The sequence below is a fragment of the Triturus cristatus genome, chromosome 1_2 (genome assembly GCF_964204655.1).
Source record: "Triturus cristatus chromosome 1_2, aTriCri1.1, whole genome shotgun sequence".
Lineage (NCBI taxonomy): Eukaryota > Metazoa > Chordata > Amphibia > Caudata > Salamandridae > Triturus > Triturus cristatus.
This window is the reverse complement of record NC_140580.1, coordinates 1067097195-1067110044: the sequence shown is the minus strand read 5'-3', so window position 1 is coordinate 1067110044 and position 12850 is coordinate 1067097195. Positions and strand designations below refer to the sequence as shown.

At 46.5% G+C, this 12850-nt stretch overlaps 1 protein-coding gene across 1 annotated transcript in view; it reads right to left on the bottom strand.

The window, feature by feature from the left end:
- LOC146868665 (noelin-like) overlaps positions 1 to 11316 on the bottom strand; it is a 147445-nt gene extending 136129 nt beyond the window's left edge. Inside the window, exon 1 of the mRNA XM_085612799.1 lies at positions 11252 to 11316. The gene's annotated coding sequence lies outside the window, so the exon portion shown is untranslated. The remainder of the gene's footprint in view (positions 1 to 11251) is intronic.
- Positions 11317 to 12850: the final 1534 nt, after the last annotated feature.

Below are 12850 nucleotides of genomic sequence, written 5' to 3'. Positions count from 1 at the left end.
CCGGCGAGATTCCCAATGCGAGGAGGTCAGGTTTCTCATTGCGAGTGGTCGCGTATGCTCGCGACCGCTCGCGATGAGAAACTACCAGTTTGCGTTGAGAAAGCTGCCGCTCGAGTAAAAATCTACTCGAGCAGCAGAAAACTACAGCTCGCACCGTGCAAGATGCCGTTTTCAATGATTGCACAGTGCTGGTTGCTTGTCCGCACTGTGCAATCATTGAAAACGACATCTTGCACAGTGCGAACAAGGTACTATGCAGTTCGCGAAGTGCTACGCGTAGCTCGCGTAGTGCGAAGTGCACTTTGCGTAGCTACGCGAAGCGCTACTTCGCGAACTACGCCCAGGGTTACACACTACAAAATGTGAACTTTACAAATATTTCAAAATATAGTAGCAGCTGGGAAATCACAAATTAAGCATTTTCAATTGTAATTCCAAAGTATTAGGAAAACAAATATTTAAATAGGATCAAAACAATTAAAGACACTTTACTTGGTGATGTGCAAATGATAAATATTCACTGAAATCAGAAAATCGCAAAACATATAACAATTTGTGCACTGCATTGGTGCAATATATAAGTAAAGACATATATGAGTAAATTTAGTGACCATTTCAATGGGAAATGCTATGTTTGTAAATGTCAGTTCGCCATCACACCATAATGCACCACTGGCGTAACGAAACTCCGGGCTCAATCAGGAGCTCTGCAGCCAGAGTGCTGTGCTGAGGGGGCCCCCTGGAGCTTGGGGCCCCCCGCACCGCAGGTGTTGCGGGGGCCTGTGTTACACCCCTGTAATGCACCACGGGGCATGTTACCAAGGGCCGGCGATACAATTATCGCTGCTTTAGCGTCTGTTTTTCAGGCACAAAGCGGCGATAATTCTATCGCATTATTTACAAGGACACGCTAGTGCGTGTTTCCTTGACTTAGCTCCCGTTTTTCACACGCCTCGCCTCGCATTGATAATGAGATGCAAAGTAGGCGTGGCTGTGAAAACAATATGGGAAAATATCGCGAAGGCAGCTTTGCAATATTAACAACAAGGCGTAGCGATAATTTAAATCGCGCTAACTCTGCCTTAACTCAGGAATTTAACGTCTGTTAAATTCCTGACTAAGGCATACCTAACATGGGAGGTGGATTGTGGGGCTAAGGCCACAGGGCCTATCATCAACCTTATCGCCATTTTCCATGGAACATCGCTGGAAACCCAGCGATGTTCCATGGAAAACCCCGCTATCGCTGGAATATTTATCGGCTTAGCGCTAAGCGTTGATAATACAGCGCTAGCCTGGCGATATATTCCAGTGATAGCCGGCGATAATTAAAAGTGCGCTCAGCACGCTCAGCGATAATTATCGCTGGCGCTTGATAATATGTCCCCACAGGCTTCATACCACACCCATACTACTCTCCTGATGAATTTGTGTTGCTCGGGTGCTTGAAATTTTCAATATCGCCATGATTTCAGTGACATAACACTGATGGCAGCACCCCCACTCTGAAAATTGTTTGCCAGTGGAGAGTTGTCACTTCATCATGCTTGATCGCCCACCGGGAGCTAAATGACCCTCTTAGTGCCCTATCAGCAGTCAGAAATGGAGTGGTCAGCACAGTGAAAAACAAAGCATACTGTATGTAGTCAGCTAGGATTTTGAGGAGCTGGATAGGATTATTTTGCTTTAAGAGGTTCAGCTTTTGTGTTACCTAGGCATGATGCTAGCCGGGCCGAGAGTACAGGTTCAAAGAAGGACATAGACAAGCAAATGAGAAAAACATTGGCTAAGCAAATACGTCTGACTTTAATGTGCTAATGCATGCAGGCTACATTTGAGCATGCCTGTGTTTCCATGAGTTACCACATTAAAGGCAGAGGGCCCGATTCACAGAACCAACTTAAGACAAAATCCTAAACTTACTACCATTTTGGTATTCACAGAAGGCACTTACTCATTTTGTTATTCACAGAAGGCACTTACTCATTTCGGTATTCACATAAGTTAGGAGTCCTAACTTTAGGACTCCTAAATGCCTTCTGTGAATACTGAAAGTCTTAAAGTTAGGATTTTATTCTCAGTTTAGGAGTAGTAAAGTTAGGAGTCCTAACTTTACTACTCCTAAACTGAGAAAAATCCTTTCGGATCTGTTATGTTGGTACTGTCATTGTCAGCACTGACTGGGGCATTGCATTGTGCAGGCTGCAGTGGCCTTCCGAAAAGGGCCTGGCACTTCATTTAATACAAATTAAGCACTATGTAACTCAACTAGATGAAGCCAAAGCTCACTGTATGTATTTAAAAAATTGGTGACAAAAGGTAAGCTAAGCAGTTAGTTAAAGTGTCAAGCCAGATCTAAAAAGCAAAGCGTGGTAACACATGAGAAGGAGATCTCTATCAGTGATGCTTGAAATATAAGTGAGGTAGGTCCAGCAGGACCCCAAGATAACTCTCAAAACATTATCTTTGAAAATTAATAATAGAATTCTTTCAATATTGGCCGTCCAACATGTAATGTTTTTAAAACCACAAAGGGTACAATGTCAATCAATCAGGTGGCTGATAAAGTGTGACTACTCACCCATAAGGGTCTAAAGGTGCTGGGGGGAGTGGAAGAAGGTGGGGGACTGCTGGTCCGTCCAAGGCGCTGAGGTTCAGTTGGAGAGCCAGTACTTGAGGTTCTTCCTGAATTGAGGCAGTGACGGTGATTGCCTGAGGTGGAGAGGTAGGGTTTCTTCTAGGTCTTAGCTGTGAGGTAGGTGAGGGATTATTCTCCAGCCGTGGTCTTGTGGACACGTGGGATGATAGACAGAGCCTGTTTGTTGGAGAGGATGTCTCTGGTGAGGGTTTGGAATGCGAAGCAGTGGTTAAGTTACACAGGTCCTGTGTCGTGTTGGGCTTTGTAGCGTGTATGAGGAGCTTGAAGGTGATTGTTTTGTTGACTGGCACCTGTGGAGGTCTCTCAGGTGGCTGGTGATGTGGCTGTGATGGGGATGTTGAGGATGAGTCTGGCAGAGGAGTTCTGAATGATCTGTAGTTTCTTGAGGTCTTTCTGGGTGATGCCAGCATTGAGTGTATTGCCATAGTCGATTCTGCTGCTGATGAGTGTGTGGGGGATCGTCTTTCTGGACTCAATGGGGATCAACATGAAGATCCTTAGGAGCAGGCATAGTACGTGGAAGCAAGACAATGAGACGGTGTTGATCTGGCGGCTCATGGTGAGCTAAGAGGCCAGGATGTTTCTGAGGTTCCGTGCGTGGTCTGTGGATTGGGGGAGGCTCCAAGTGCTGTGGGCCACCAGGAGTCATCCCGAGGTGAAGGGGGTGGAGCACATGATGAGAACTTCGGTCTTCTCTGAGTTGAGCTTGAGGCAGCTGTAATTCATCCAGGTGGCGACAGCCTTCATTCCATCGTGAAAGTTGTTCTTGGCAACTGTGGGTTCGTTGGTGAGGGAGAGAATCAGCTGGGTGTCATCGGCCTAGGCGACAATGTTCAGTCTGTGGTTCCTGACAATGGCTGCGAGCGGGGCCATGTAGATGTTGAAGAGAGTGGGGCTCAGGGAGGAGCCCTGAGGCACTTGACAGCTGATCTCTGCGGGTTCAGAGTGGAATGGTGGCAGTCTAACTCTCTGTGTTCGGCCGGTGAGGAAAGAGCGGATCCATTCCAGGGCTTTGTCACAGATGCTTAGGGTGCAGTGAGAAATGGTATTGACTGCGGCCAAGCGGTCCAGGAGAATGATTGTCTGTGGAGGCAAGGAGGGTGGTCTTGGGGCTGTGGTTGCTTCGGAAGATTGATTGTGAGAGGTCCAGGAGGTGGTATGCTTAAATGAACTCGGAAAGTTGAGTGTTGATGGGAAGGGTTGAAGACAGATGGGTCTGAAGTTACTGAGGTCTGTGGGGTCAGCGGAGGGTTTCTTCAGCAAGGGGTTGATCTCTGCGTGTTTCCAGTCTTCCAGGAAGGTGCGGATGTGATGGAACAGTTGTGTGCGACATAGTTTGGGGTCTGTTGAATATGTGGTGCAGGCAGGGGTCAGAGGGTGCTCCGCTGTGGATGCTCTTCATGATCTTGAGGGTGTCGTCAGTGGTGAGGGGAGTCCAGCTGAGTAGGGTCAGCTGTGGTCCACTGTCATTGGGTGCGGTGGTAGCGGGTGAGGTGGGAGGGTCTTAGGTATCGAGGCTGTCAAAGCTGTCGTATATCTCCTTAATATTGCAGTGGAAGAAGGTGATGAGGTTGTTGCAAATGTCTTGGGAGGGTGGGATGTCTGCTGTCTCTGTACTGGGTCTGGTGAATTCTTTGACCATGGCGAAAATGTCTTTGCTATTGAGTGCGATGGTGTTGATCCTTTCTTGAAGGACCACTTTCATTGTTGTTTTAATGAGGTGGTGGTGATGGTGACAGCGGTCTTGAAGGCTGAGTGGTATTCAAAAGTCTTGCTGCTCCTCCATCTCTTCTAGAGCCATCTACAGGTGTGTCTGGACTCTAGACTCATGAAGGGTGGAAGAGAACCAGCTGGTTTTCTTGGAGCGTCGCTTACTTGAGGTATTAGCGTCCGTGGATGTTAGAAGGGGAGTTTGCTGAGGGAAGTGGTGAGCTGTTCTTCGGTGACCTTGTTACAACGTCTGCAAGGGTAGTGGTGTATGGTGGGTTTGGTGAAGGCGAAGTGGATGCAGCGGTGGTCGGTCCACAGGAGCTCGGTGGTGTGGCTGAAGGTGATGTTGTTACTGGTGGAGAAGATGGGGTCAAGCGTGTGTCCTACTGAGTGGGTTGGAGTTATGTCTAGTTGTTTGAGTCCGACGGTGGCGAGATAAGAGTGCCTGGAGTTCCGTGTTGCAGAACTACGCAAACTGCAAAAAAAACTCTGCAGTGCTACGTGAAGTTATGCAAGCAGCAGATTGCTTTAGATAAATGCCGTTCGCGATGATTTTCAGTGCCAGGTGCTTGTCCACACGGCAATCATCGCGAAAGGCACATGAACAGTGCAAGCAGTCGCTGCTTCCTTTCTGCCTCTTGAGTAGATTTTTACTCGAGCTGCAGCTTTCTCAACGCGAACAGACAGTTTCTCAATGAGAGCGGTCACAAGCATATGCGACCACTGGCAATGAGAAATCTGACCGCCCGCGTTGAGAAATCTCACTGGGAGGTTGTTTTTTTTCACTCGTTCTCGCCAACTTGATGTTGACGATCGCGAACAAGGAAAAATCTCGCCGGGAGGTGGATTTTCCTCGCTCGCCATTTTGCTGCTGCCGAACGTGTGCGAGGAAAAAAATTCCACTGCGCTATGTGGAGCGGAGTTTTTGGGAGCTCCGCGAGCCCTGTGTAACGTGGAGTGTGGAAACTCCGCAAACTCCGCAAGTGGAGCAGAGTTCACGGCCCAGACTTAGCTGAGGTTCTCCAGCAGGGACTAGGTGTTTTTGTCATTAAAGTTATCCAGGTGAAAGTTGAGGTCACCTAGAAGCATGTAGTCTGTGGAGGCGAGAGCATGTGGTGTGATGAAGTCAATGATGGAATCGCTGAAGGGTGGGTGGGGCCCAGAGGGCCTGTAGATGAGGGTGCTGCAGAGGATGGTGTTCGGGTTGATCTACACCTGGAAGTGGAGGTGTTCCATGTTGGTCCAGGGGTTGTCCACATGCGTGGTGAGGCAGAGGGTGCTTTTGTGTACGATGGCAATACCTCCCCCTTGTTTCTAGATGCAAACATTGTGAATGATCTTGTAGCCATAGGGAATGGCGGTGGCGATATCTGGGGCGGAGGTGGGGTTCATCCAGGTTTCCGTGAGGAAGGCGATGTCAGGGTCAACAGAGTCAAGCGGGTCCCAGATCTCTATGGCGTGTTTGTGGAGGGAACATGTGTTGTGTAGGATGCAGTTGAGGTGGTCAGGTCCATTAAATGTCAGTCATACAGTGGATGGGGCTGGTGGGTGGGGCAGGCGAAGGTGCAGCTGCAGTTCCAGCAGGAAAAAGGGCCCTGTGTGTGCTTCAGTGATGCCTGATGGCAAGTGGTATGGCGTCCAGTGTTGAGGGTGCTGACGTCGTAGTGGAGGATGGTCTGAGAACCAGGGTCTGTGGTGCTGGGCACGGTCCAGGCGCAGATGGGCCTGCGTTTGGTGTGCCAGCAGTGCGGCCACACAGCAGCAGCCATAAGTAGTGTGAGGGGGAGGGCTGTACAGCTGGGAGGCCGGAAAGTGTGAAGCAGCGCTTGAGGGGGTCGGGCCGCTGGGGATGAGCAGCAACAGGGACATGGAGGGAAAAGGCACAAAAAGAGGGAAGAGAGGAGAAAAGTGAAAAAAGAGAAAAAAAGCAAAGAAAAATGAAAGGAGGGAAAAAGAGATCAGAAGGCAGAGAGACAGAAGGTAGAGAAGTGGCAGAACAGAGAAGCTCCCCACTGGACCACAGGGATGAGGCACAGGTGGGGTCCTGCGGGTGGAGGAGGGCCTCTTACTCGGACCCCAAGGACCTAGGCTGACCTGTGCTGGAAGGGGGCAGTTCACTGTCAGAGGGGTACTTCTGACTACCTGCTCTTAATTCCTTTTACATAGATTTTACGTTTGTTTCTCTGCCTCAAAGGTATGGCTTTCATAACTTTACCCCAGTGACACTCGATCTGGGGTGCTAGAAATCAGGACAGGAGAAGACTGCAGTATGTAAACGTTTACAGCTTGCATATAAATACACAATTGACTTGCAAATTACACTTTTCAAGTATTAAAAAAACATACAAGCTACATTGCAACAGAGTGAGGAGGTAATACCACACCCAGTGAATTCAGCTGTGTGAGGGAATTACCATGTTTGGTATTATTGACACGTTGCCAACTCTACATCACGCAATTAGGGATAACATGATAATATCATGTTTCCACCATCTGTTTTGAGCTGCAACAGTCAGAATATTGTGATATTTCTTCCTACAAATTCTGCCAGCGCTGGGTAAATATGTGGCTTTATTGCACAAGATGTAATCTTGTTCCAAGCTCAAATGTTATGGCGATACCCTACATTGCGTTACACAATTTAGCCACGCATTTGTATATGTGTTCTCCAAAATGCATTGCTGGAAATCACACAACTCGCCCTTACACTAAAAGAGGATCCCTGATAAAGTACACTTGCTCTTTAAGAAGCATTTGGATTTTACAACCCTATGGGCACTATTTATGAGAAACTAGCGCTGCGCGGTGCCACAAGTCATTTTGCTGCGCCGTGCTGCGTTAGTTTCAAAGCATAGGGATACGACACCTTTACAACAATATGTTGCATCTCTGTGCTTTTCCCTGCGCTGGTGCACAAACTGCTGCAATGCGCCGGCACCCTTGCACCATGGTGCCTGCATCATGGGGAGATTGTTTTTTGTGCGCACAAAAACAATCAATTGAGGTGATTTCCTCTTCCAATGCATGCTGTAGAATGCAGCACGCATTATAAGAGGAAAAAACCAAGGAGAAATTAAAACATTTCTCCTCATTGCGCCCCGCTATGCCACCCCTGGGGTGGTGTAGCATTCTGAAGCATTTCCAGGTTACGATTGCTCGTAAATCTGGAAATGCATCAGCGGACATGGGTGTTTCGTGGTAACACCCACAGCAACAAGCATGTCACGCCCCTGACACGCAAAGTGTTGTGTGAAAAGGGGCGATATTTACAAGCCCATGTAAAGCCACGCAAGGTGGCTTTACAGGTGCTCGGAAATATCACACAGCTGGTTGCGCCGCCGGTGTATCACACAACGTGACGCACGGGCGGTGCAAGGGGCTTGTAAATAAGCCCCTGTGTCTTTAGTGAGCTGATGTTTCTGTCTAGAACCCTCACTCTCAACCCTGCTCTATCACCACAGCCAAAGGAAGACTTTCCAACAGAGCAGTAACTAGCCATGAAAGGACAGGCATATTTATTTTTTATTTTTGCCACACACCTGTGATAAAGAGAACAAAGCAGACACGTGCATTCATTAAAAATCACAGTCATGGAAAGGCCTGGTGCGTGAATGGCAGTGATTGCATTGTTCCAGCTTCTGCAGTTTACTGTGGCCATCTGTGCTCATCACATATTCAAATTGTTGAATTGTAGAATCAAATTCAGAGGTCTTTCTTAAATGGTAATGCATGGAAATTGGCTTCTGGCTATCCTACAGATGATTTGTTGTTGTTTCCTCCGAGGGCTTGTTTTTTCGGCTGTTGTCCAGACCACTTCTTGTTCATCACTTTCACTTTAAATGATTTATTTGTGGCTTCTCTCCATACCACTGATGCTTAGCTCATTTATTGTTCATACCCCTTTTCTCCTCCTCCACATGCCCTTCTATATTCTGTCCCTTTTCTCACTGTCTTGTGCTTATGTTGCCCTTTCTCCAATTTTACCTTCTTTCTTTACCCTTCTTTTTGTCCTTGAGATTCCGTCACTTTTTTTCATGTCATACCTCACCATCGCTCTCTTCCTGTCTCCTTATTAAATCTCTGAGGCATCCCCTACCCTCATTCCCTGTTGAATCTAAGGGTGTGTGTCCAGCTTCCATCCCCTGAGGGCACCTTCCGTGTATCCAAAATTAAATAAAATAACTGTTTCTTCTCTTACCTCGCAAATAGTTTGGAGCCAGCCTTTGTGATACCACAACCTTAATTCAAAGTGTTGCCTGATACTCCTGCATCCCCCCTTAGGCGTGGGAGGGGAAGGACTTGGGTGGGAAAGGGAGTATGGCCACACATTTGCTGGTGTTCCCCACCAGCAAACTCTTGTATGCTTTTGGCGTGGTTAATCCAGTGTCTTGCTCTGGGTTTGCATGGTCTTACCTAGGGGTGGGTGGAATGTTTCATTCTGCCTGTGCAATTGACGGAATTTGGTGACTTCGCATTACTCTTGTAACATGGATTTCCATCCAAATTCCACCAATCGCCACATGGTGGAATATTTCCCTATGAGGCTCCAAATTTGCAAGTCAGATTTGGTGTCCCCTAGTGTCCTTTTCTTACGCGGGCGGTCATGGGCAGATGTGAGTGGTCGCAGTCAGAGGACTGCTTCTTGAGTAGATTTGCTGTCACTCGAATAGATTATTTACTCAAGCGGCATCAAAATCCACTCAAATGGCCATGTGCTCTTGCTCACCATATGATGATGCAATTCGCACTGATTTTTTAGCGCTGCTCATGCTACTGGTGCTAAATAGCAGTGTGAGCAGCAGGACATGCATTGTTTCCATCCGTTGGCGGAACTCCGAAAAATCTCACAGAATTTGTATGTAACTCCATGGAATTCCACGGACTGAAACAATGCGAGTTCCCGGCCACCACCAGACTTACCCATCTATCTTACAAAAATGTTTCCATTAAATTAGCGCTCTTAGGAGGCGAGATGATGATGACTGGTGCTTAAAATGGGGATAGCAGACAACACTTCGAAACTGCGCCTTTTAGTGTTGATGATAGGTAAACGTCCACTGTACTCTGCAATATCTACAAAACATTCTGGCATATTTCCTAATATTTATTCTCCCCTCAACAGATTTAGCGCCTCCAATAGCACATGGCATCTCACAGGCCACTTTCCCTCGAGCCACAAAGGATCAACCTCCGGACAGGGGTAACAAAGCAAGGAGAGATATAGAAAATGAGAGAATGAAAGTCCTGGAGTCCCACTAACCTGAAGAATGGGGTCCATGTGGGGAATCCATATTCCGGATAGTAATGCCCTCACACACCCTTGCAGGTGTCATGCTTCATCATTTGGGCTGCTCCTGGTCGGGTCGGCGGTAGGGGTGGGCGGAATTTGCGGAATTGCGTTACGCAAATCTCTGCGAAACGGTAAAAAATCTCCGCGAACACGCAGAAATTCCGCGAACACGCGGAATTGCTTGTTCGCGATACTTTTTTCCTGTTTGCGATTGCTGTTTGCGTGCTCGGGGTGAAATATCTCGCGAACACGCATATTGAGAACGCGAACAAGCAAAAAATTTCGCGAAGTCACGGAACGCAGATTTTTGGGCAATTTCGCGTTCTCCGCGGAACGCGAAATTACCCAAATTCCGCAAATTCCGCGAGCGGAACGGAATTTGCCGCCCAGGCCTAGTCGGCGGTGCAATACCCGACGGGCTCCCGATAACAGGGGCTCTTTGTCGGAGATCTTTTTATCCGAGTGCCGTATGGTGAAGTGCGAGTGTGGGGGCAGAGTGGTGTAGGGTTGTGCAAAAGATTAAGATAGGGAAAGGAGTACCTAAAGTAAACAAGTTTTATTCTGGGGGTCTCCTACCCTAATTAAAAGAAAAGAACAAAAAACAAGGCACTAACCCGAGAATAATGTCTCGTAGAGTGTGGTTCCTTGTTTTACTTAGTGTGGGTCAACATGTTTCTCGCTATAGGATATCTATCCTTGCGATTCTTAAGGACCTAAACAATAATGATATTCTACACCTAAAAATGTGTGGTGAAATTATCTACTCACGATGGTAGTGTCAAATGGTTAATGTACCTGGATCTACCTATTAAAGGAGAAAAAACATACAGGTTTCAATCAAATTGAAGTGGTACAGTAAGCATCTGCACGGTCTAGTGGTGACTCTGACTTCTAATCAGAAACCTGGTGAAGTGAACGTCATTACGTTAAGGGTTAAAATGATAAAACAACGAGTGGTGATATTCCATAGTGAGCTATTGTGCCTATAAGCCCCTATAGAATACAGTGATGCAGCAGAAACTTGGTCAGGTACTCACCCTAATCAGTAGAACCCCAGGCTTCAACAGTACCCGGTGGGATTTGCATAACGCCTGATGCCTAAAGATTTTAGGACTAAGCAGATACAAAATGTGTGTAGACATTGGAAAGTAAAACAATTTAGTTTGAACAGTGATGCTAGTTTGGCCAAAGTCCGATGTGTTTACCTAGGTATACTCGAGCCAGTTGCAAGGCTACACATTTGTACAGAGGAAAGTGAGACTGAAAAAAGCAGTCGGTAAAATATAATTAAGGTAAAATAAGGTGCTGTAGAGAACAACCGCTGTTTGTATCTGGGCAACTGAAACCTAAACCCTTAAGGGCGTGTTTAGAGCCAGAGACTTGCCTCGATGTGAAGTACATACGGGTGTATGGAGCTCCGTGTTTAAACAGAGGAGTTATGAACCGCTATTGAATTGGTGTCAGCAGGCAAGCTATAAGGCACGGGACACGGGGATGCCAGAAGTGAGTTACCGTGTAATAAGAGCTGTGCTATCCTCTTAGAACTAAAAAGAAACAAAGGACATCTCAGTCTAAGTCCTATTCGTACTTACAGTTAATCGGCGTAGTGCTCAAAGGTAGACCTGCCCTGTCCACCGGGTCCCGGGAGGTAACGGTAAACTTCCATCCCCCGGTTAAAAACAATTACGCCGATCACATGTCAAGTGGAGTAGGTGGGGCTAAGGTTCGCGTCCAATCTAAATGATGGATTATTGGCGTGGCCATCTTAGAGTGGTGTTGTTAAACAAGGGGTGGAACCTGAAGTGATGATTGTCTCTACACAGAATGTAGTACAAGATGAGACAGAAACCAACAATATTAGTTTATCTGATCATGATTAATCATAGATAGGGAAGTCGCCGGTGTTCGAAATACCGACTGGTGAAAGTTTAGGCTTAAACGACCATCACATCTAAGACCGAAACCCAAGTGTGTGTGTTATTTGTAATTTGTATATTTGGAACTTAGTAGAAGCATAAGTGGGGGAACCAACAAATTCAAGATTATTAATCTTATCGGGCACTTGTAGTAGTGAGGAGTACTACAGGACAGCACAAACAAACACCAAGTTAAAAGGTTGGTGAACAAGTTGTAAAAACTGGGGTTTGCAACATACAGGAGATGGCTCACATGTCGTGGTAAATTACGGTTAGAAAAGAAGAGGCTTCTTGTAATTATTGTTATTGTTGATAACAATAAAGAAGAAAAGGGTAAGAAGACCCTAGTCTTAACATAAGTGGGTGTCAGAACTCTAAGTGAGTGTACGCGCTTACGAGCAATAAAGTGTTCTAGTGTGAAACTGGTAAATGCTCATAAGACCACCTAGGTGTGGATGGAGCTCCATGGAATGTCGTCGTTGAGACCTCTGTCATATGTGGACAAACGATGTATCCATCTTTGTTCTTTGATAAACAGACTGTTTTTTGTAGAGTTCTGTGTAGTTTCCAGGATTACCCATTTAAGGGAGTCTGGAGAATGTTCTTTTTCCAAAAAGTGGGCGCACATTTTTGTGTTGTTCTTGTGGCAGCGAAAGTTGCTGCGGTGCTCTGAAATGCGTAATCTAATGGGTCGTGTAGTCATGCCCACATAGTAGAGTTCACATGGGCAGATGAGTAAATAAATGCAATTAGCCGTGTTGCAGTTGGTGTGGTTTCTCATTTCCCAGACGAAAGTGTCATTCAATGTGATCATCTTGTGTACTGAGGTGAAGGCACAAGCGACACATGAACCACAAGGGTAGTGTCCGATGACTTTTGGTAACTGCCAGAGTGTAGTTTGTTTAATGGTAGGTAGGGGTCTGGGTCTTGTCTTAATGAGCATATTTCTTAGATTTCTTGAGCGTTTAAATGCAAAACGTGGTTGCGCTAGATCTAAAGACCCAGTCTTTAGAATGCCCCAATGGTTTTTCAGAACTTTGGTGAGTCTGTTAGAGATGGGTGTGAAGGTTGTGATGCAAGTTAGCGTCTCTGTTTCAGACACATTCTTGACTTTAGGCTCCAAAAGGGCATCTCTGTTATTATTGCGTGCTCGTTTTTTTGCAAATGCAATACTCTTTGGAGGGTAGTTTCTTGCTGCTAAGTTCATAGCAAGGGTCTCAGACTCAAATTTGAAATCATTCACTCTACTGCAATTCCTTCTTATCCTCAGGAATT